General features: G+C 38.3%; 1 protein-coding gene across 3 annotated transcripts in view; it reads left to right on the top strand.

The window, feature by feature from the left end:
- znf469.S (zinc finger protein 469 S homeolog) overlaps window positions 1-24,665 on the top strand; it is a 354,800-nt gene that overhangs the window by 276,810 nt on the left and 53,325 nt on the right. For 2 of the 3 annotated variants that reach the window (XM_041561203.1, XM_018240459.2), the window contains 2 exons: window positions 19,718-19,964; window positions 21,836-21,919. The gene's annotated coding sequence lies outside the window, so the exon portion shown is untranslated. The remainder of the gene's footprint in view (window positions 1-19,717; window positions 19,965-21,835; window positions 21,920-24,665) is intronic. The other variant, XM_018240460.2, reaches the window with a different exon arrangement.

Consider the following 24,665-nt stretch of genomic DNA (forward strand, 5'->3'; position numbering starts at 1 on the left):
GTATGTTTTAGCCTGGTAGTTGCTTAATAGTTGCAATCTCCTTGACTCATTTGGGCCTCACTCTAGTAGACCCATAGCATTGCACCCATAGTGATGTTTACATCTGCTTGTACATGAAAAACACATGCTGCCCACAAATAGTTATTGTACTGGCATTGCTTCAGGATACAGATCGGAGCTTGGCAGTGAGTTCCAGGTGAGGAAACACATATCAAAAAATAGTGTATATCACTGAGATAAGCAGCCTAGACAGATGTTACTCTATGCTGACTCACACTGATTACTGACTCATTCTCATTACTTACATATTCTATATTATGGTTATGATTATGTTCAGATCATAGGAACTCCTGGAGTCAACCAGCAGACCAAAGCAGAAAATGATAAGAAAGACAGCTTATAATGTCACTTTAATAGATAGTAGTCAAAACAAGAGTAGTACTTCAGAATATACGTAATCTAATGCCCCAGTCTTCTGCAAATATTAAAAAAAAAGTGTTTGGACTTGTTTCTTCTATAAAGAGGTATGTGGAGCATGCAAAGATGTACTGCAATGGAAAAAAGATTTAACATGTAGATATGTTTTATAGAATCATTGCTGTTTTCATTACAAAACTAAACTGAAGCTGCCCATACATGCCCAGTCCAATTTCAACCATATTGCCTGACCATCTGGCCATGTATGACCGTTTGGGGCTCTTATGTTAATTGTGCAATCCTGGTGAATCAAGGTTTATCTGTCCCGATGGAAAATCTCTGTTGGTCGGCTAAGAGGAGCTGCAGTTCCTCTTCGTTTTCCTGTTGTTTTGATCTTTCACATGTGGACAAGTGAAACAATGCAAAGGTGATCATAATCATGTAAGGGACCTAGCTCTCATTCTGGGTAAAAAAAATCCAGCACCAGGGGATATGGGTGGCCCTTTCCGTACCTTCTGAGTCCTCTGCATCTCCATCTGCTCTGCTTGCTCTTCTAAATAATGCATAAGTTAAGGATGGGTATAGGGTGGGAGGGGGACACCTAACTGCCCCTCTTGAATACAGTGCTGCCAGAATCAGACAGCAATTAATTCCAGGGGGCAGCCACAGGCCTCTGTGCTCTAAGAGGGACCTGTTGGACGTGCTGTTCTTGTTGCTTGTTAATCCCAGTAGCGTCAAACCACAAAATGACATTGGGTTGCTTCTATTTTATTGTGTGTAAAAGACAGTTCAACTGTTTCAAACACTTAATTAATCTTGTACAGCTAGAATTCACTTGATTGTGTTGTTGCTGTTCTATCCTCTATAAATACTTTACCCTGTTTCATGATGATAATTCCAATCTTCAATGTATTGTGTTAAATGGCTTAGTGTTTAGAAACTGTAACTGAGAGTAAAAACTATTATTCTTTCGTCTGCTTTTTGTGCTGTCCAGCTGCTTTACATTTGCTGCCTAATTTTGGCTCAAAGAACTGAATATATGACGCTTCACCACAATCGCTATAAGACTTCAGAGGTCTAGGAAGTGGCTGCCTTCCAAAACACCAGCCATCCACTAGAAACTGCATCTATACATATTTATATATAGAAATACAAATTTTCCTGAATGTCAGCTGCTTGTGATGTAGCCAGGGATTGCTGCTCCATATTGCCTATTCCTTTAAATCTCCTGTTCATTGGCAGTGGATGCTCTTACATTGCAATTTGAGACATACACAGACTTGTCAATAGAAAGGTCATGATATATGCTGGGTTTTTTTATACACCAGGGGCAAACAGAAAGAGCAGACAGGTATTCTTTTTATTTAAAGGGGACACATCACCCCAAAAAAATATTCAAAATCCTATTTTATCACATTAGTCAAGCAAAATGAACTTTAATTACACAGTATAATTTATTTGAATCTTGTTTCCTTCAGTCTGGAAATTAATAACTATAGCAAGCAGTTAGGTGCCATTTTTTAGACACTGTTATTAAGACAAGCCTTGCATCATCTCAGAATCTTGTTTGTGCATCAGAATGGGGGACCCAATGTTCATCCCCATGCCCTGGTTACACAATTAAATGGTGAAGAGAACGGGGGAATGTGGGAAGAGCAGTGACTTCTAGGAAGTGCTGAATGGAAAGGGAAAGTAATTGTCTGCCCCCCCCCTCTATGCCTAAGGCATAGAGGAGGGGCAGACAATATTTGATTGACAGCTAAGATTTTTAAATGAGCTTAGCTATGAATGATTTAATAAAAAAATAGAAATTGGATTTCATATTTAATTTGAAAAGAACTTCTATACAGATTGTTGTGTCTGGGTGACAGATCCACTTTAATTATCCTTATAAAAAGGTGTGCTTATTAACTGTACTGACTGACAACATGAATATCTGCATCATCTATTACAAATTAGTTATACTGATCTATATATGATGCTGCTTGTTCCTGTTAGCACAGGAGTATGGCCTTCCAATGAATTGTATTGGTATCCAGTTTGCTCAAAGGTGCCATTGACTTCTTTGGATAACATCATTATTTTGATATAATATAGCTTTCAAACATCTGTTTAAAAGAGAATAAGAATGAGAAATAATCATCCGCCCAATAAGAATTAAATTGGGCATCTTGACCACAGTTCTTTGAGATTCAACAGTATTTTTGCATAATAGAGTTTGGGCACTTCACTGGAATAATTAGTATGGCGGTTTATGAAAATTGAATTGAATATTTGAATGAATATTCAATGAATATTTCAATGGGTACTAAGGACTAAGGATCTGCAAGCTTGTTTGCTACATGCAACTGTCTCTCAAAGCACATGTGCAACTCCTCACATCTATTCATTTGAGATCTATCATTTGTGGTATTGGCATAGAGGGCAGAGATCAAGCATCACTATAATCAATCCAATATACCTTTCCACCTTGCACTACTGCATAAATCTACACTGGACGTGAAGATGTGTGAACACTTTGGTTCTATAAATGCCGTTTCAGGTGTAATTGTGCTCAGTGGTTCTCCAATGGTTTCTGCTAGCAGCACTGGGTTTCTATGCAGACTATAAATTCTATGGGATCAGTCTGCAGACATACACTAAAATTAAAACCTCTTGAGGTGGATTGCACAGTACTGTGATCCAAGCAGGTCTGTTATTGTCTTCTTTCATGTGGTTTTTCTGCAAGCTGTGTCTTTACATCAAACCCAAATTAGTATCTCGAGGGCCTGCAGGCTCGGAGTTTCAGCCTTGAAGGATAAATGCTTGGCTCATGTCTTCCTTTTTTATTCTCCTTTGTGGGGTGCCTGTGAAGTAGCTGAATAAAGGAAAATTCCCCTAAACAGCGACTGGAATAAATAAACAAAGACGCCAGTACATTCATTCATGATAAAATGTGGGCACAAGATGCTAGTTGGTTGAATGTCTTTTTCTGTTGTCTGGTTGTTGATACAAAAGCTTTAATTCGAATTTCCAAAGCTTGAATATGATTTGCTGAGTAAAGGCACTTTTCCAGAAATAGAAGTTTGTTTCCATCTGCTCCAGTAACATCCTTCCACTTTGTCACAAGTTTCCATTTTTTTTTGTTTTTTTTTATATATATTTTGAGCATGGATACATGTAGATACAGCTACATGTGTCCACTACTTGTTTGTGTTTCATATTTACAAATGAACCCAAGTCAAGGATGCAGTTGATGCAAGGAATAACTTTTGATCCACTCTTGTGCTGATGGCAATATGGCTGTTTGTACTACTGAACTCAACAGCCAATGCCATCTGTTGATCTGTAATGTAATTCTCCTACCGCACACCTGTAGTTCACCAATCCTGTCATTGGTGGTGCGTTCCTTCCGTTGACCCGGCCGGGTCCCTTAGCAACCAATGTGTATAAGAAACGGATCCGCACACACACTGATTAATGCAGTCGGGGAATATACCCTTTTATTCAGCCACCAAACATCAACGTTTCCGGGGGGAGCAAGGGTGGGTGCTCCCCCCCGAAACGTTGATGTTTAGTGGTTGAATAAAAGGGGATATTCCCCGACTGCATTAATCAGCGTGTGTGCGGATCCGTTTCTTATACACATCTGTTGATTTGTGGCACTGTAACATGTTCAGGGCAGATTTATCAAAGGTTGAATTTCGAGTTTATGTGAGTTTTTTTTTTTTTACTCTCATGAATTCAAATACAATCCCAACTTAAATGGGAGGTTATTTAAGAAAAAACTTAAAACGTCTCAATATTTCCGACCGGAAAAAACTCGAATGTCAGGAAGGCTATTCACATCTTCAAATAGGTCACTAGACCTTTGCCATTGACTTGTACATGAACTCGGCAGGTTTTGGGGGGCAAATTTGAGGTTTTTTTTCCATATCACACTTTAAAATATGGCTTATAACATGTAGAACCGACACAAACAGTGGGGGAAATCTGGTCCAAATGGGATCTCTATGCAGGGTGAACAACTGGGCAGAGACCCAGTACCTAAACCCCAACTCTCGCTATATTGAAGTGTTACTGTATACTTGAGCTCTATACTCCTAAAAAGATTCAATATGCTACTTTCTCCACAATTTTATTATCTTATTTGATTATTGGTATTGATATAGTTTTCATTTCTTAGACCAATAGTTTATAATTACACAGGCCCTTCAGTGTTTAGCTTGCTTGTTATACAATACTGTACCACTATTACCTTATTTTGACTATATGTATATTGGAAAACTAAGTACAAATGTAAATATAAGTTACAAACCCTCCACACACATACTATAGATGCACAGTAGCAGCCGTTGTATGCTGGTGTACCATACATGCAGCCAGTGGTGTAATTAGAAATTAGTGGACCTCACAGCAACATCTTTTTGTTAACCACTCCATTCTCCAAGAAATCAGGTGGGGCTCTAACCTGATCCTCTGTATGTCATGTCCTACTATCAATCAGTGTGACTGCTGTCTTGAATATGATGGTGCCAATTCAACTACCATATGTATGTATGTATAACTTTATTTGTAAAGCGCTATTAAGGAGATGCATCACTGTACAGTCCATAAAAGTACAATATATATATAAAAGTATACACGGGGAAGACAAATCACACAATAAATATACACAGAGTTCATATCAGGACAAAGAGCTTAAGTGCTATGTGGTAAGAGACACAGTGGGAAGGAGGTCCTTGTCCCGTAGAGCTTACAGTCTAAGTGGATGGGAGGCTAACATACAGGTACATATTAGAGATGAAAAAAATGTACACAAGTCAAGGCATAGTAAGTAGGTACAGGACTAGGCTAATGTTCTAGTGCTCCAAAAGGTAGAATCTTAGTTTTTTCTTGATGAGATTTAAAGAGGATTCCTTACGGAGGAATTCAGGGATAGAATTCCAGAGGGTAGGAGCAGCAAGATGGGTTTGAGACGAGAGGTGGCAGTGGATGTGGGTTTTGTAAAGAGAAGGTGGCTCTGAGAGGAGCGGAGAAGATGACCAGGAATGTACAGTGAGAGAAGAGAAGAAATGTAGTGAGGAACAAAGGAGTGAAGCGCTTTGAATGTTAGTAGAAGGGTTTTCTATACTATGCTTAACAGGCAGCCATGCTAAGGATTTCATTTCGGTTGAGCAGGTTCCCTTTTAGGAGAGAGCAGAAGGGTCCTGGTAGCAGAGTTTAAAGGGGATGTAAAGGCAAAACAATAAAATTTAATTTTTACTTTCTCCAATATACTTTAATTAAACAATGTCTACCCTTTTAAAAGAAACCTGACCTTATGCAGTGCAATTTCCCCTTCACTTTACTAGCTCTGACAGCTGCAGATAAGAAACTTCAGACGGTACCTAACTGCTCTACAGGAAAAAATCATACTTTCAAATGGCAGGGGTGAGCCCCCCCCCAAGCCATACTTCCCAGAACTCCAGCAGCTTTATCTGTTTCCCTGTAGAGCAGCTGGCGACCGTGTAGAGATTTGTATCCACAGACTCAGTGCAGTCTTCATATTCTGATTATTAATCAGTCTTGCTGTGTCAGCTTCTATGGCAGATATTATTTGACTTGTGCTGTTTAGATAATTTATGACTATGCCTAAGCTTAACCTCCCAACTGAAGCCCAGACCACACTGAGCATGTGCATGGTCTTGGTCTTGCAAAGATGTTTAACAAAGTTACAAGATGGTGACCTCCAGTAGCCAACTTTGAAAACAAAAATCATTTGTTTAATTAGGCTTCTGGTGCAATAAGTGTCCTTGAGATGCAGCCATTATGCACAAACGTGCAACTATTATACATTCGGGTAAAGGCCACATCCACATCAACATACTCTGTGAAATCCATTTACCCAGCACACCTAGAACCAGTGCTCTGCATGTTATAAATAAGCCCTACAATGGAGAAAAAACATTCATTTGTTACTTGATATTACCTCCTTTTTGAGGGTGAGATGTTCTATACTATACTTCTGTCAAGAGAAGCTAAACATTGGTATTATAAGGGGACAATATTGAGTGGGGGAGAACAGTACATGCACAGACAAATTGCTGACCTAGAGTTGAAACTGGGGTATGAACCAACAAGTGTTCTGGGCAGGGTACTTAGGTAGTACCATAGCCACTGTTAAATGTCATTTTAATGTTGGATCCTATCACAGTTTTAAAACTTGTTATAGCAGAGTTACAACCATCTGTTTACAAACCTTATGCACTGGTTTAGTGTGGTTAAGAATGCTAAGAATTTTAGTGAGGCATAAACTGGGACCACTGGGCTTGCATCTTTTCCTAACCTATTGTAGTCTATTGAGTAGTTTCATATATGCTCTTATATTCCCACAGTCTTTCTTTACCTCCTTACATTTGATGCAGGCACTGTGTTGATAATATAATTAAACTTAAGACCATTTTTTTTTCTTTCTCTGTGCATAACAAAAAGGGTAAAAAGAATAACGAGCAGTGATACTTCCAATGAATAAAAAGTCAGGGTGCCCTAATCTCTAGAGTTTAAAAACTAGAGGCTTAGAAGGTAATGGAATGCAGCCAGCCTGTTCAGTATACCCCATTATTATATGCTTTTAGTTACTACATCTATCCCCAGTCTCTGATCGGATTATATCAAATTTCTAGCTCACAGTGTCAGGTAGCTTTAAAATTACAGGCGTGATCAGGCTTGTTAGGAGGAAGACGATGCCCTGCAGCCCAGTGTTGGTAACCAGTGACCAAACAGAGAGGCTTGTCCCATCCTGCTGGGCTCCAGTGAGAGTAGCGAAGCAGAGGATGCATTAACCCTTTGACTGCATGAGCTTGTAACAAAAATATTGCAATCATTTTATACTAGCGGTGTTGTTAATGTCTGGACATGTAAACCAAGTGTCTCTTATATTCCATGAATATTTGTTGCATAAACATATTACTGATGCATATAAAAGCAAGCTATCAGATTAGCAAATGTATGTGACGAATTGTAATACATCTTTTAACCACACGTGGTACTTACTTACGTACTGGCCAGGTGGTGAACCATCTTAAAGCTTTATAATTGCTTTAAAATGATTTCTTGGAAGGGCAGAAACGAATTCATAGGAAAAGTTCAATCCTCATATCAAATGTAAGATTTTGTGCTGTATCACTGACAAGCAGGAAGAAAATGAGACAGCTTTTTCCTGTGTTATAAAACAAAGCACTGTTGCCAAAAGCCGTAGGACACAGACATCAATTAATGAGACTTGAGGCACTGTGCATAGGAAATACTAAAATGCTCTAGCAAGACCACTTTAGAAACGATTTACCTGTATACTCGAAATCAGAGAATTGCTCCAAGCATCCAATAATAGATTCATGAAGCATTTTATTGCTTGAGAGGATTGCTTCATCCCACCATCAACGTTATTGCTAAATGCCACCCTAGAATGGAGACACTGAGAGCCACCATTAGTACCACTGACATCAGGGCCGGCCAAGGCAATTAGCGCCCCCCCCATCCTGTATTACCATTTTCCATCTTACCATTACAGTTTATTTAATAAACCTTACAACACATTAATGAAACTTTTAATTTATATACTGTAAATATTGCCCAAATCTGTACCTGTGCCAGCCATAAATATTTCCCCCAAATCTGTAGCAAACAATTCAAAAATATAAAAAAAAGAAAAAATGTAGGCCAATTGAACAGTTGCTTAGAATTAGCCATTCTGTAACATATGAAAAGTTAACTTAATGCTGATGCACTCCTTTAAGAATAGACTGTTCTTCAGTTTTTCAACTATAGTTTTTTAAATATTTGCCTTCCTTTTCATCAACTTTACAACTTGCAGAATAAATTGCTGTTTGTTGTTGGTCACAAACCCCAGCAACCAAAATCTATTAGTTTCAAGGCAGCAGTTTTACTGTTTACTTGTTATTTCTTTATTATTCATCTTTCTATTCAGGCCTATTGTATTTATCCATCAGTCTGTCCTTTGCCTGGTCAATAATATCTTTATTCTGCCTGTAAATGGATTAAAGCAAACAACTGCTGAATGGCTACTATGGGTTAAACCCGTTTAAAAAATTAGGTACACAAAAGTGATCCAATAATATAGACGTGCTGCATAAAGATTAAAGGGGTTGTTCACCTTTGAATTAACTTTTAGTATGCTGTAGAGAGTGATATTCTGAGACAATTTTCAACTGGCTTTAATTGTTTATTACATGTGGTTTTTGAGTCATTTAGCTTTTTAGTCAACAGCTCTCCAGTTTACAATTTCAGCAATCTGGTGGCTAAGATCCAAATTACTCTAGCAACCATGCATTGAATTGAATAAGAGACTGGAATATGAATAGGAGAGGGCCTGAATAGAAAGATGAGTAATAAAAAGAAGCAATAACAATAAATGTGTAGCCTTACAGAGCATTTGTTTTTAGATGCGGTCATTGACCCCATTTGAAAACTGGAATGAGTCAGAAGAAGAAGGCAAACAATTAAAAACTGGAAACCTTCAGCATCAGTGTTTAAAGGAGCCAGACTTCTAGCAGGTCTTGCCTTTGCAATTTGGCTCACACTATTTTGCATGTTTAAAGTAAATATAAACCCAAAAATACATGTTTTCCTAAAGAGAGAATATGTAATTATATGCATGGGTCAGATATACATCCAGTTGTTTTAAAGTTATCTGTAAATGTCATTTAAGCCTGAAAATGCTGCATCAGTGTTTATGACTATTGTACCAATTAAGCAGTAGGTAAAGCATTAGGCAAAATTTTATTTTTTGGGAGCAGGAGCCCTTTAAAGCAAAAGGTGATTGTATATTCTCTAGGAAGCTAAGGATAGGGTGGGGTCATGCTTTGCAGTGGTTACAAGCACTTCTTGACCTTTGGCAAGCAAGTTGCAACCAAAAAACCAGGTGCTCTCTATTCAACTGAAAGTGTGTTTTATACCACATGTGACATGCCTTTACTCAGTCTCCAACACCCCTCCAACAACAACTGCAGTCTACACAAAATCATCTGCAACCCTGCTCCGTGGCTCCAGCACAGGCTGCCAATAAGCTTTTACCCTGAGAAGTGCGCCCCCCCAGTAACTGCACCCTAGGCAGTAGGGATGTAGCGAACCGCCGCCCATGTGTTCGCGAACGCCGTTCGCGAACACCGGCAAAATTTGCGAACAGTTCGCGAACTGTTCGCGAACTTCGAACATCCGAAAATCGTTCGATTCGAACGATCGAAGGATTGAAATCGTTCGATCGAAGGATTTTCGTTCGATTCGAACGAAAATCCTTCGATTCTAGCGGTCGAATGGTAGAACGGTCGAACGATTTTGACGCGAACGCCTATTGGCGAACGTCGCGCGACGTTCGCGAACTTGCGGCGGACGCGAACAGTCGAAGTTCGCGCGAACTAGTTCGCTGGCGAACAGTTCGCTACATCCCTACTAGGCAGTTGCCTACCCCTTGGCCCAGCCCTAACTGACATAGGCATCCAAATATGTTTTGGGTACTCAAAGTTTCTCTCACCCCTAAGAACAAAGTGTGAATCATTTGTAGGGTCCAGTCAAGTCATTCCCTTGACCATTATTTAACCGCCAGAAACAAATGTGAATTAAATTAAAATACAAAAACCACAAAAAGAGAGGGAAATAATAAATAAAGAAACTCCAGTGGGAATTTCACTTTGTTGCCCTTTCTGTATGATTGCTATGAACCTTGCTATTGTAGGTTCATTTTTGCTATAGCTGCTTAGAGAATGAACAATTTAATATCCTTAGGATGTGCTTACTATGTGCTGAATATTTTATTACTCTGTACTAGGATCATGAAACTAGAGAAGGGTAATGTGGTGGGATTACAAAGGTCTAGTCATGGAGACATAGAATAATTGGTGCCTTATGAATACCCTGAACTGAAGCAAAGTCAGTAACAGCTTCATAAGCTGGGAACAGTGAAAGACAGATACAAAAATGTTTTTTTTTTTTTAAAAAATGTGCTATAGTGGAGATGGGCGAATCTGTCCAGTTTCACAAAACGCATTGAAGTCAAAGGGCGTCAAAATAATTGTGACAAGATCAACAATTTTTATACACGCAATTCTTTTGTCCAAATGCATTAAAGTCAATGGGCATCCGAATAATTTTGACGCGCAACAATTTTTATGCGGGTGACAATTTTAATGAGCGGCAATCCATCCCTGGCGAATAAACTCGTCCATCACTATGTACAAACTATCTACATGTTTACCCCGTTTTTATTTTTACACTGAAAATTTTTGAATTGAATTTGTATGTCTGGTTAGTTGGAGCGCTGATACACTGTGAGACTTCTCAGATGTCACCAATGAAAAGAGGCTTGTTTTTCCCACCTTGTACCTGCGTAGGAAGTCAGCTTTGGAAATTGTTATGAAAGATCAGAAGAGCATACTCAAAAGATTACTTAACCCAATATAGCTGAGTTTAGTACCTTATCTTTTGTATGGATGCATGTTTCATCCCATCAATTTGAGGTTAGACTCAATGAGAACTGAACATTTGACCACAAATTCAATTGTAGTTAGTAGTATATTAGAAGATTCCATTTCAATAAAAGTGAATAAGGTCGTTTGTAATATTTCCGAAAATACCTTTGGGTTTGTAATCCCATAGTGCAAAATTCTGTTTTTCCTAAATATCCGTTTACTATCAGGGCAATCAACTGACATTGTTTAGTACAATACTAAGAACTATAACTTATATGACGTGAATGGCATGTGAAGTGAACTAAGATTTATCACTGTGAACACCTGCCATATACAAAGTTCTCTGTGCTGACATGTTAAAAATAAATTTCAGCGACTGTTTAGTTTGGTTTTTTTTCCCTCTGGTTTATATTTTGTAAAACAGATTGCATCATAATAGAAGTTCAAACAAATAGCAGAGGGCATATACATATAATATGATTCATTACACCGACACAATATCTAGCGATATATGTAGCAGAGTTTCATTTTGTATTTATGTTAGATGTGAAGAAATGAGCTTGGTTACTTCTCGTCTTCTTGGAACATTGTAAACAGTAAATACAATAACAAGTTAGAATGCAGCCTGGTGTTTCTGAAATATGCAGAAAATGTGTTCAGATGGGTTATTATGATGTTTGGTGAAAGATCGGAGGTGGGGATGTGAAGCTGTTGTTGTTCATATTGCTACAAAGCACTTTATGATACTTTTAAACACAAGTGATGGTATTTAACTTGTATTTGCTTTAATGCTATAGTATATGCTTGGTGGTTTTGCAGCAATTAAAAGCAGAGTTGCATGCATCTGGATTTTAAAGAGGTCAGATGGTTATGCTACAGATTATCCCGTGTTGTATTAGAGATCAAGTCAAGTAAGTTAACTTATTATCTGTTAACATTGTGGGCCTTTAAAAAGTGTTGTCCATATGGCTACAATAAGGATCGCTGCATATCTGTGGTGCGCTAAGACTGCATCCGTGAACTAGAAGGCAGATAAATGCTGTATGAAAATATTGTTATCATACCACATATATACTATACTTTAAGCACAGCTTCTGATTATGGGAATCGGAGCCAGGACAAATAAACAGAAGCCCGTTTTATGGCTGCCATGAATAGCTATAGATAGAGCCGTTAATCTGAAATGTCAGGGTACATTACAGGAAAGCTTTACAGATCTTGGCATTGGAAGAACACGCTGAAACCATTGCTTTCTAAAAAGCCATGTGCGGGCAAAATTAGAGGCAGGCTGTGGTATGCCCAGATCTCAAGAAATCCCTGTCACCTGGTTGGTAGACACACAAACAGTACATAGTATGAATATGTACAAAATGACTCTCACTGGATATCAAACCACACATTAGGAGAACAGTGGGAGTCTGTGCAGGGGGTTGCTGGCTGAGTTACAGAGGTGCAACCAACGAAAAGAATTTGAGGCATCAAAGGACTTCTGTTTCCAGCCAGAAATATGTGCAAAATGGTTTCAATGTGGATAAGAGAATATTCACAGCAGAAGGGCTTTGTTTTGTGCCACATCATGCCAAAAAAGCATGGCTTAGTAGGGTGACTAAATTTCCCGTTTAAACCAATGAGCTGAAGAAGAAAAACAGTTAAGAGCATGCAAGCATGAACTCTGCCCACAGAATGTTCCGTGACCTGCTGGTTGGGCTCTGAAACACATGCCTAATTATTTCTAAGCTACTATTGGTTTGTTCCTATGGATAATGTATATATTATATTATCAGCAGTGGTGTGTTGTGTATCCTGATGTTCCGTTGAACAATTCTCTATTAATACTGGGCAGTCCAATCTTCTATACTAATCATTTTGACAGGGCTGCTGAAAACTGCCCCTGTATAATGTCTTGTGTGTGAGAAACTAATTATAATGGTAAGTTTCTTTCTGAATGGTTGGGTCCTCTTCAAATTGATTGTCAGTAATATTTTTCAGCCTTTTGGCTAAGATCAAATACAGTATCTGTTCTTATCAGTGGCTGGGTATTTCTTAGTTAAGGGAGGTATGGAAGGATCTTACACTGGTGTAGGGCAGAAAATCACTTGATCCTCTGGTCAAAGGTTTATCATTTTGATTGCGCCCAAGATGCACCCCAGGATTAGCAACCCAGGCTGCCGGGATCACGGTGATGAAAGAACACTGATGGCACAGGAACTTTTGCACTTTTTAACTGCACTTTGCTCTTAAACCCTTTTTATAATCCTGCTGATGAAAATAAACTTTTATGGATTTTTATCTTATCTATTCTTTTAAACCCATTGCGGGTCAACCCAGCACTTTTCACTTTTTAACACACTTTTAGGATAATGTTTTTTAACCCCTGGGTTATGCACTGATCTAGGGGGATATGTGTGGCCATTAGGCTCCTTCTTTACTGAACTCCTGGCCCAGATGAGGGTGCAAAGATGTTGGGTCTTCTTCAGATGACCACTTGAATTCCCTACCCCTCATTGTCTTTCAGCTTGGATGGGGGGTAGGAGAAAGGGACCCATAGACTTGCTGTGTACGTCTTTGGCCAGTGAGGTCAGGGACAAAGGGACTCCCCCTATCTTTGGCAAAAGCGAGTCTAAAGAAACTCAGGATAATCTATGCCTTTTGGCTGGGTAATACAAAGTTTTTATCTAACTTAGTCCTTTTTAAGAGTAAGTCAGAGTTCTGCAATTTTGCACTTTTTTGCACTTGGATGATTAATATTTAAAAAACCCACTGATATTGTGTAATATTTTCAACAGAAGGGACAGCGGCCTTTCCAAATCGTATCACGAGACCTGGGAAATCTGTTTTTGTTTTCTCTAGGACTCTGTAGCTGAGTGGGGAATTGTGTGGAGATTAAGGTTCATACTAAGGGTTTTTTCCTTTGTGAAAGAACAGTACGTTCATCCGAGGGGGCTGCCCCTCTTTGTTTTCCAAAGCTTTACAATTAAAACATAGCAGTAGTGGAGATACTTTTCAACTGAGCTTGCGGATAAATTTTGGGCCGGTAGTCAAACATCTTATTCCTTTGATAATTACAGTAGCTGCTCTGGAAATTTCTATCTGCTTACTGAGGGGATTCCCAACAGTAGCCTCTATAAGATGAAGCTTGTGCCATTCTCTGATCCTGCATGAAAATCCCCGTCAGCGTCTGGACTGATTTGTAACTGTATAAATGGCATCTGTTTTTTATATGTGGTGTGTTTTAGTAAGAAAGTCTGTTCTTTCGTAAATGATCCACCCGGGATTTAAACCAGTAGAATTAAAGTGAGTCGACAGTAACCCATTAGCTGCTAGAAGGGACACCCAGACTATACCGTTTCCTAAGTGTTGCTTTTTGTGACATTCTTCTACTGCTGAATTAAAAAACATAAAACCAAATATAAATTTTCAGAATAAATCAGATATGAGGACAAGGTATATGTGCAAGCTTGACTGGCTAGTTAAACGGGATATTATATTGATCTGTTTATAAATGGTGAAATCATATACATGTTTTCTTGTTAAATATAAAAGGGTCAAGTATTTTTCTACAGTTAGTATGCACTTTCTTAAATTTTCATTACAGTGTTGGCCACCAGAGGCCCCTGTTTCATGGGATCTAAGGAAGACATTTACCTAATTGCTCTTGCAATGACCAATCTCATTTGAATAATTTAAAATATACAGAGAAACAATCCTCCAGAGGCAGCGCTACCTATGTCACTGCTTTAAAGATGTAGAATCATGTGAATGAGTCTTACTTTCCCCAGTTTTAAATCAGGTATATTTTCGAATAGTGTCAGTGAACAGTTCTGCCATCTCATACAGATATTACAAACATTTTACTTTAATAAACAGTCATGGATTACAAAAGCAACTAATACAATGTTTGGCTTTTCATTGCACACAAATCCTGTAACTATCACATAGATCTGGTCAGAGGGTTAATTCTAAGACTCTGTTTGCTCCCATTTCCATTGAACTTAAAAAAGGAGAAGAGCTAAAGCATTACTATTGCTTCTAGTACTCATTTGTAAGAAAGTGCAACTGAAATACTCGAATATATTTGTATAATATGTGTATAACCTGCACACCTTTGTAAACTGTGCATAAGGATATCATCAATGCCAGTTATTTTCTAGTGATGTCACTTGTGCCAGTATGAGTATACAGGTATGGGACCTGTTATCCAGAATGATTGGGACTTGGAGTTTTCCAGATCTCTAGAAAATCATTTAAAAATTAAATCAACCCAATAGGGTGGTTTTGCCCCCAATAAGGATTAATTATATCTTAGTTTGGATCAGTTACTAGCTACTGTTTTATTAAACAGAAAAAATAGAAAAGTCAATCGTTTAAAAAAAATGTGGATTATTTGGATAAAATGGAGTCTATGGGAGATGGCCTTTTCGTTATTCTGAGCTTTCTGGATAACAGGTTTCCGGATAACAGATCCAGTATTACATAAAAAAGAAAGTCTTTGTTTTAGATGGGTGAATTCACCATGGACATCAATGCAAAAGTTAAAGGGTTGTTTCACCTTCCAATAAACATTTAGGGGCCGATTCACTAACTTCGAGTGAAGGATTCGAAGTAAAAAAACGTTGAATTTCGAAGTTTTTTTGGGCTATTTCGACCATCGAATGGGCTACTTCGACCTACGACTTCGAAGGATTCAAAGTAAAAATCGTTCGAATATTCGACCATTCGATAGTCGAAGTACTGTCTCTTTAAAAAAACTTCGACCCCCTAGTTCGGCAGCTAAAAGCTACCGAAGTCAATGTTAGCCTTGCCTAACTTTTTTTGATCGAAGGATATTCCTTCGATCGTTGGATTTAAATCCTTCGAATCGTTCGATTCAAAGGATTTTATCGTTCAATTCGAAGGATTTTATCGTTCGATTCGAAGGATTTTATCGTTCGATTCGAAGGATTTTATCGTTCGATCGAAGGAATAATCCTTCAATCGTTCGATCATACTATCTGCGCTAAATCCTTCGACTTCGATATTTGAAGTCGAAGGATTTCAATTCCCAGTCGAATATCGAGGGTTAGTTACCCCTCGATATTCGACCCTTAGTGAATCAGCCCCTTAGTATGTTATAGAATGACCAATTCTAAGCAACTTTTTTTTATAGTTTTTTAATTATCTGCCTTCTTCTTCTGATTCTTTCCAGCTTCTAAATGGGGGTCACTGTCCCCATCCAAGAAACAAGTGCTCTGTAAGGCTACAAATCTATTTTATTGCTATTTTTGACTACTCGTCTTTCTTTGTAGGTCCTCTCCTATTTATATTCCAGTTTCTTTTTCAAATCAATGCATGGTTGCTAGGGTAATTTCAACCCTAGCATCCAGATTGCTGAAACTGAGCTGCTGAATAAAAAATGAAATAACTCAAAAACCACAAATAATAAAAAATGAAAACCAATTGCAAATTGTCTCAGAATAACACTAACTACATTATATTAAAAGTCAACTCAGAGGTGAACAGCCCCTTTAAACCTTTAGGTTGTGGTGAAGATCCTACATTACTGTAGAATTATGGCATGATTGAAAACAAGAAAATAAAATTGGAAATGCTCACAATATCTAATGGTCTGGGTAATATTAGACAGTTATTTTTGCATGGTCCAATAATGACTGATATCTAGATAAAGCAATGAAGTTCCTATACATACATATACAGTGCTGCTTTCATCTGATCCATTTTGATCTGAAAAGAAAGAATGATCAAGCTCTTTACATGGAAGAGTATTTCTGATATCCAAGTACTGTAGGAGCCTGAAGTGTGGCAATAATATTATCATCTAACATATTTAGAGCAATGGCAAGAATCTGGTCTCTATTCATGTCTGTTCTGGCATAGAATATGTATTATCTTGAGCTAGATCCATGGACAGAGATTTCCACAGATGGAGAGTAATACGTGGGTTATTGCCTCTAATGTAAGTCATATGGACAAAGCCAAACTAGGGCCAATAAGAACCGTGCTCCTTACTTCCAGGATGTTTGGACAGATGTTTTATTTTCTAATATTATTTCTCTTGAATCAAATGAGATAGAAGCTTTGAAAGTCTATGCAGTCATTTATTGTCAGTTTCCTCCCTAATGCTGCATCGTGCTTGTAAAGCGCCAGCTCACGTTGTGAACTCTTTTTGCACCCCTGACACAATGCATTGTGTTAAAAAATTAAACTGTTTGTTTAAACATCTCTTTTGCTTACATAAATATACGTGTTTGAGTCTATAGCTTGTATGAAATCATACTTTTGTAAACATAAAAGCCACCATGCGTAAGTCCTCTGTCTTATTATATTATAGCTGAAGAGATCCAATGTAAATGATACTACTGGATATTTATTCGTGCAACGTTGGATGTAGCAATACTAGTTTTGCTTTATAGCACAAAAAAGGGCAGCTATATTCAAAGTGTGGCCAGTGTACAAAATGAGACACATGAGGATTAGAAGCTAAATGCGCCCTCTTAGCACTAGGAAGGAGGAGGTCATTAGGGAATATGCCCATTCTGTAGTCTTGCACTCAGGTAATCTTAAATTTTGTTCCACATGTTCGATTAAATCTTATTAAGCCAATGAATAGAGAGATGAAACCCCTTATGGTGGTTTTATATTATGCGTCTTCTGGGTGCTTGGCCTAGGCGAAGACAATGAAACCCAGCTTTTAGTTCTAAGAATTTTCCATTATTTCATACCTCCTTCACATCAAAATTTCTGTATTTGGTCTTTTTCGTAGAGAGTCGGAAGCTCAATGTTTTCCGGCTTGCCAACAGTCTAGTGTTTCAGTGGAATGTAAGTGGAAGCAAATGGTTTGGAGGAAATTACATTTGCAGGGCTAGTTAACCTCTCTGTGTCTGACTTTAAGAAACCACTTTTTCATTGCACTTCTCACTTCCTGGATTTTCTTGCTGAGGCAGATCATAGTCAACCGACAGGCAAATGAGAAGATTGCTTCCTTCAGCCTGCTGAAAAACTGCACATATAATGATCTCTTGTCAAGGCCTAGACCTTTCACTATTTTAACAAGCATTTGGTTAAAGAGCTGATTTAATATTAGAAATAGTAACCTTCGCTTTAGCGATACATAACAAGTCATTAGCAGACAAGTCTGGATGTATGAACCTCAGTGCATAAGGTTTCCTTTCATACAACCATTTTCATTGGTTGCTGGACTCTGACGGCTTTGCTGGCCAATTACACATCACGCCACTGCTCGAGAGACGGATATTTCCTTAGTAAACATGGACTCCGTAGTTTGTAAGAGGTTGCAGCAGGGACACCTTAGGCGAAACACACCCAAGAAAACCAAAATATTTCTATTTATGTCTAACGTTCTACAGGTAATTTACTAGGATTTATTTACTATCAAATGGACAGTGTATAAATTCTGCACAGTAAAACACCATTCAGTAAAATGTTGTGCACTAATACTTTAGTCATTACATGTATCTTTCTTCAACCTGAGCAGCTTTATCAATTAAGTTAATCTCTTCACTTAAATTATTCTTAACTAGCTTCAACTTTAGTTCATTCAGAAGGCATAAGATCTAAACTAGACTTCAGTTTGCCTGACACTAGCGATGAGCAAATTTTTTCGCCAGGCATGGATTCGCAGCGAAATTCCTAGTTTCGCCATCTGTAAAACTGCAGCAAAAATTTTTGGTTTGACGAAAAAGTCGCCAAGACAAAAAAACGCCCATTGGGGCTCATTTAAAAAACAAATTTGCACCTGGGCAGTAACCCATAGCAATAAATCAGTTACTTGCTTTTTTCAGCCAGCTGCAGGTTGAACAATGAAAGCAAACATTTGATTGGTGGGCATAGGTTACTGCCCAGGTCCAAATTTGCCCAGTGTTTATAAATGAGCCCCATTGACTTTAATGCATTTGGACAAAAAAGTTGCCAAGACAAAAAAGTTGCTGCGAGGAAAACTCCCATTGAATTTAATGTATTTGGTCTGAGAAAAATTTGTCGCTCATTGACTTCAATGCTTTCTGCAAATTTTTGGTGAAGCAAAACAGGACAGATTTGCTTATCACTACCTAACGCAAATACAATCTTTGTCTGGGGAAGTTTTTCTACACAGTGTAATACATGTATGATACATAATAGATAATGCAACTCCCATCAATCAACAGTTTTTAAATTCGGAGTAGTGACTTTGGACCAGAATGACTCCATGTTTACACATGGCCCTAGCAAAGAAGTGTTTCTATAGTGTATTGCTGAATATTAAAATGTTTTAAATGTATCATTGTATTCTGACTTCTTGTGCAGTCAACTGAAACTGGCAGTTTTTCTCCCATTGTGTAATGGTCCCCACTTTATTGCAAGAGGGCAAAAGCTCATTATACACAGTTTACTAAAACATTCAGTAAAATGTTGAGCAGCAATACTCTTGCACACCAATCCATAGCACTCTCTGGTGGAGGGGATCCCTGTACTTTATATCTGTGTTTATATCTGTTTTTGTGCTAATATACTCCTAATCCTAGACTTATGTATAAATGCTGTACACCACATATTCTTGCTTGCAGTCAACTGAAACTGGCAGTTTTTCTCCCATTGTGTAATGTCCCCCATTTTTCTATTGCAAGAGGGCAAAAGCTCCTTATACACCGTTCACTAAAGCTAATTTTCATATTGGACTTATTGGACTTATAGCAGTAACTTATACTGCCTCAGCCTTTGTGATGCTGATCGCCACTGTAGAACAGCTCAACAGCCATTACAAACAAACTAAAAGAAAAGGATACAAAAATATATCTGCACAGATATACACATAAATATGCATAATTACATAGAGTTTTTTTCTCCCTTTGTTTTTACAGCTGGGAAGAATATACAGTGTTGACGTCTGTCTTCCTTTGGCTGACACTTAACCTGCTTGATCCACTTGGGGTTTCCTTCTAGCCTTGGATGTTTAACCCCTTAACTGAAGATATCCTCCTTCTATATCCAAAGCAAGGCTGTCATACGTCAGGTGCCTCCCTAAGGCCCAAAGGGTTCATCTATGGCAGAGTAAATGGATAACAGTTTGGCAAAGGAAAGTCATGCCCAGCTCCTGCACGGTACACGGTATGTGTATCATTTTCATTTTGATAAAATTTACTGTGAGCAAATTGTTTAGTATAAACAGATCAGTGGTGTAGAGAGAGAGAGAGGTGTTGTTTGAGAGTCTATGCTCACAATGGTCTATTTACCAAGTGAATTTACGCATCTTTAGAGTGTACAGCTTGTGTCAATAGTGCTTCCCACTGCACTACCTATATTTATGCAGTACATTTTATGCCTTCTGCGTCACCCTGTGCTGTTTTTCTTTCAGAAGCTTCTCTAAACAGAAAAGATTTGCAGCTTATTTATAAAGTTGTTGTTTATAAAATGGCAGACTATTTCAGTAGAAATGCACAATACCTTGCAATAGTAGTGGATAGCAATAACTATCATTGCAGTATTGGTTATATTACAACCTGCTTAACACTTGTACGGCTAAATAATTAGCATGTAGTATGACCAGGAGAAACTTTGTTTAGGCTTTGGAGATTTATTTGGAAATATTTTCTCTATTGGCAAGGATTGTTTTGCTGGGGAACAGAGAAGGTGTTGCTTGCACAGAAAATGAGCTTTGTAAACGTACAAATAACAGCTGTTGATTGTTAGTGGGCTGGGGGGTTTATAATTGAAGGGAAATTTACTTAAAGGAAAAAAAAATGCCACCAACTCCCTAATGCTCTGAGTCACTGATTTAAAGTTTAAGGAAAGCCCCATTCGGGATGGAGTGTCAATATGTTAAACACCCCCCAGTGAATGTACGTTTTTCCCTGGAGGTAAGAATTTCACCACTCCAGGGAAAAAAATGAGTTCTGGCCAGGTCCGGACTGAGAATTAAAATAGGTCCTGGCATTTCAGGTACACAGAGGCCCAAATAGCCCCCACCAGCCCACTAAATACAGACTTTCTATGGCACCTTATAGCAGCCCCTCTGGCATTTGCCAGAACCCACAGATTGCCAGTCCGGCCCTGGTTCTGGCCTGAGGGAAAAACTTGCTGGCATCACCCAGGGAATAGATCTTTCCTTGTCCTTTAATCTTGTCTGATTAATGCATGCTTTCTTACAATAGTAGGTTTCCACATGCCTGATGCTACACATACTACATTATGATTTGAGCCATTCATTTAAAACGCCCAGCTGCCAAAAGCAGGTAGCAGTAGAAAAATATTAGTTTAAGGAAGTGTACTAATACATAATTTATATCTAATTAAACAAAATTGATTTGGCAAATGAAGTTAGTAAACATCCAGTACAGCGTGTGTACATGTTTAAGATATTTCCCCATTAAAATGGAAGGGCAAATGGTGGGGTTGGCACTGAGCTGCCACTGTGGGAGAAGGTGGTGTTAGTCTTCTATGAATATCTGGTAGGAAATGGGGGCAAAAAGAGTGCCCCCTTCATCTCCCAAATAAAATAATAGAGTATAAATGTCATGAAATGTAATAGGCTGTGGAAACTTGAGTGCCTGTAGAATATGTGACTGCTGCCGAGCCACTTTCCTCATGTGCAAAAGAAGGGACCTGAAATACTCTGCAGTACTAGAAACAAAACAGCTGCAAAATTTGCCCAAAGTCAATTAAGTAACTCAGGGCAACCAGTCAGCAAATGTCGAATCGATTGTCATGAGATTCAGGACAAGCAGAAATGTTGCATGTGTTATTACACAATCCTCTCCATTATAGCAGATTTTCCACGGATCACTTCCAGTTTATTAAAGTCACAATTAAAATATAGCCACTAATAAAAGAACAAAATGGCTGCTTAAGTGTGTGTATGTTTTGGTAACCATTAGTGAGATTAATCTGTTCTCTGGAGAAAGGAACAAGATACTCAGCTGGGTTGAAGTGATACTGAAAGTGCCTTGTCTGATTCTCTCTCTGTCTCTCTCTGTTCCTAGAAGCCCAGTTCATCTGCCAGTACAGTCTTGCTGCTTTGCGCCATTGCTAGAATATATTGTGACTGCCACAAGGACTGCAGACAGGTACAACCAAATAGTAACCCATCTTCATTAGCCTGTAAGGACTCAAAAATAAACTGTATTTCCTGTCACACTAATGATGTTCCAGATTTATGGGAGTTTTATGTTTGTGGGACAACTGAATCAGCAGAATGAAAATGACGTGTTTCATACCACAACATTCGGATTAAATATGGCAAATTCAGGGTTTGCATTTGAAGTTGAAGTGAATTACATTCACTAATGATTAATTACCATTCATTGGATTTACTAATTGGTAGCTCTCTTCATGGCATGCTGAACAAAAAAATGAATAATTCAAAATACACAAAAATGAAAAATAAGATTATTGACAAATAGCACTGTCTACCTCATACTAATAGTGAATGTCAGGGTGGGCTACCCCTTTAAATGTATCATACAACTCCTTCCTTGCAATTTTATCTCGCAAAAAAAATATATCTTTATAACTTATGGTAGGTGCTCCATGTAGGCCATGCCACATCAATGGAGCCTTCTTGCATGCAAATTCAAAGGAACATAGGCACACTCCACTCAATGCTTTTTGCAAAAAATATAAAATGCTTCTTTATTTTAGTGGGATCCCAGCAAACGTTTCGGGGACATGCCCCTTCATCAAGTGCTACTTACAAATTGTGCAACAGAGACTATTTAAAGGAAGGTCAATTACAAACCACGCCTTCCGTGATAAAACAGTGACATCATCAAATTGACTGACATTTTCCCAAACCAGTATCAGTGATTGGCATATACTTTTGTTTCATAAAAACAATTTCTTAAATTCAAAGGATACAAAGTACCATAGTGAAATGGTAATTCAATGCTAATTAAAGTCCACTGGTGTTCATAGTCCACATACATGTATCATTCCCTCGTGATAAAACTATAAAAAGGTATATAAAATTTAAAATCTCTTTAAAGATCAAGTCATATTAAACAATCTCATTTTTACAAAAACAGGCAAAATCCATATTCTCTCATCAATAGAAGCAGGAATAACTCAAATCCTCATTGAGTCCCATTGGGGCTAGTGTGTTCAACTTCTCTATCCACAGGACCTCTTGTTGCAACAAGAATTTATCATGATCAGCACCTCTAATGTGAAATTTCACTACCTGGAGTATCAGCCAGGTCTTTTTTTGAGATCTCTTCCCTTACAAAAGAAAAGGCACGCACATATTCTTTCACAGAGGAAGAAAGAGACCACATCCCGAGGTCAGCGGTATCACAAACGCTGGATTTAAGAAGCATACAGAGTCCAGTTGATAAAATGCAACGACTGGAGGATTTGAGTAAAAGACAACTGATACTGAGTCTACAGAGCACAGCACTAACAGAATATGCAAAAGTCCAATGTATACCAAGGGGCCTGAGAATCAAAAACCAACCAGCCCTATTGAATGATAATGAAGAATATTTAGAATGGCAACTTATTTTGAACAAGGCAAGTTTGGATCTGATTTTCCTAACCTTACAGTATTTACAATCTGAAATTAATAAAACCTCAAAAGAAATTACCAAAACGCAAGACTTAAAGACAAGTTTACCTAATGATGATGATGTCCCCCTCAATGCAAAACGATTGGCGAGCATTGAGTCACTGCAGAGTAAACTGCTGCAACCTAAATTGAAGAAATTCAGAAGGGACACAGAAGATTATGCTATGAGGCGTGTATATACTTGGCATCTGGAGAGAAGACAAACACGGAATTGGTCCAAACGAGAGAGGAAGCAACACGGTGTTACAGCAGATGACGTCACTTCCTGTTCAATGGAGAGCGATATGGATTCAGCAGAGGAGCAGCGTCAAGGGAGAAGGAACCATGAGCAATGGGACCAGACGCAGGGACAATGCGGGAAAGGCCAGAGGGACATCCCCACAGGTCCTGCTCCGGATCGCAAAAAAGAATCAGGAGAGGGAGGAGGCGAGTCACTTCATACCGCAATACCATCGAAGGAGAAAGCAATGCAGACCAGAAGAAGGAACTAACATCTCCAATGATGTCTTGTGCACCGGACAGCCTTGTGGTAAATATATCTAAGTTTACTCTTACTGTTACTGACTGTCAGATCAAGGTTATTAACAAGGGCTTGGGTTTTGTTCCCACAGCCAAAGGTGACTTTGTTCGCTTTAAAATAGACTTTATGCGTTTCATAAGAACACTCAGGTTGAAGATGCATTTTAAGGACGTGCAAGGAACTTTGGCAGATTTACCTATGGTAAAGAAGAGGAATACCTCATTTGATCCTGATATTACTAAAATCTAAATGTATTTATGCAAATGGTTTTACAGGACACTGAAACACTTAATTGGAAATGTTTGCCGAAAAAAATTACACAATTTATCTAAGGAAGAACATAGTGCAATTCATGATTTAAGGAATAATACAGACATGATTATTAAAAAGGCGGATAAAGGGGGTGCTATTGTCGTGATGAACAAGTCTGATTATATGGATGAAGCATTAAGGCAATTTAATGATACAGTACATTATACTCAACTTGAAAGTGATCCTACTATTAATTTGAAAAAGGAGATTGATCTATATGTAAGGGAGGCATTTGATAACGGTATTATTGATAAAAATGTGCGGGAAAACATGTTTTTTTTTAAAAACGCATCAGTTAATAGTGCAACTCCAGCAGAATTCTGCACTAAAATCCATTTCTTAGATTTCAAAATTGAATATAAAAAAATCTGTTTGCTCTTTTGAGAAATGGATTTCAGTGCAGAATTCTGCTGGAGCA

The sequence above is a fragment of the Xenopus laevis genome, chromosome 4S (assembly GCF_017654675.1).
Source record: "Xenopus laevis strain J_2021 chromosome 4S, Xenopus_laevis_v10.1, whole genome shotgun sequence".
Lineage (NCBI taxonomy): Eukaryota > Metazoa > Chordata > Amphibia > Anura > Pipidae > Xenopus > Xenopus laevis.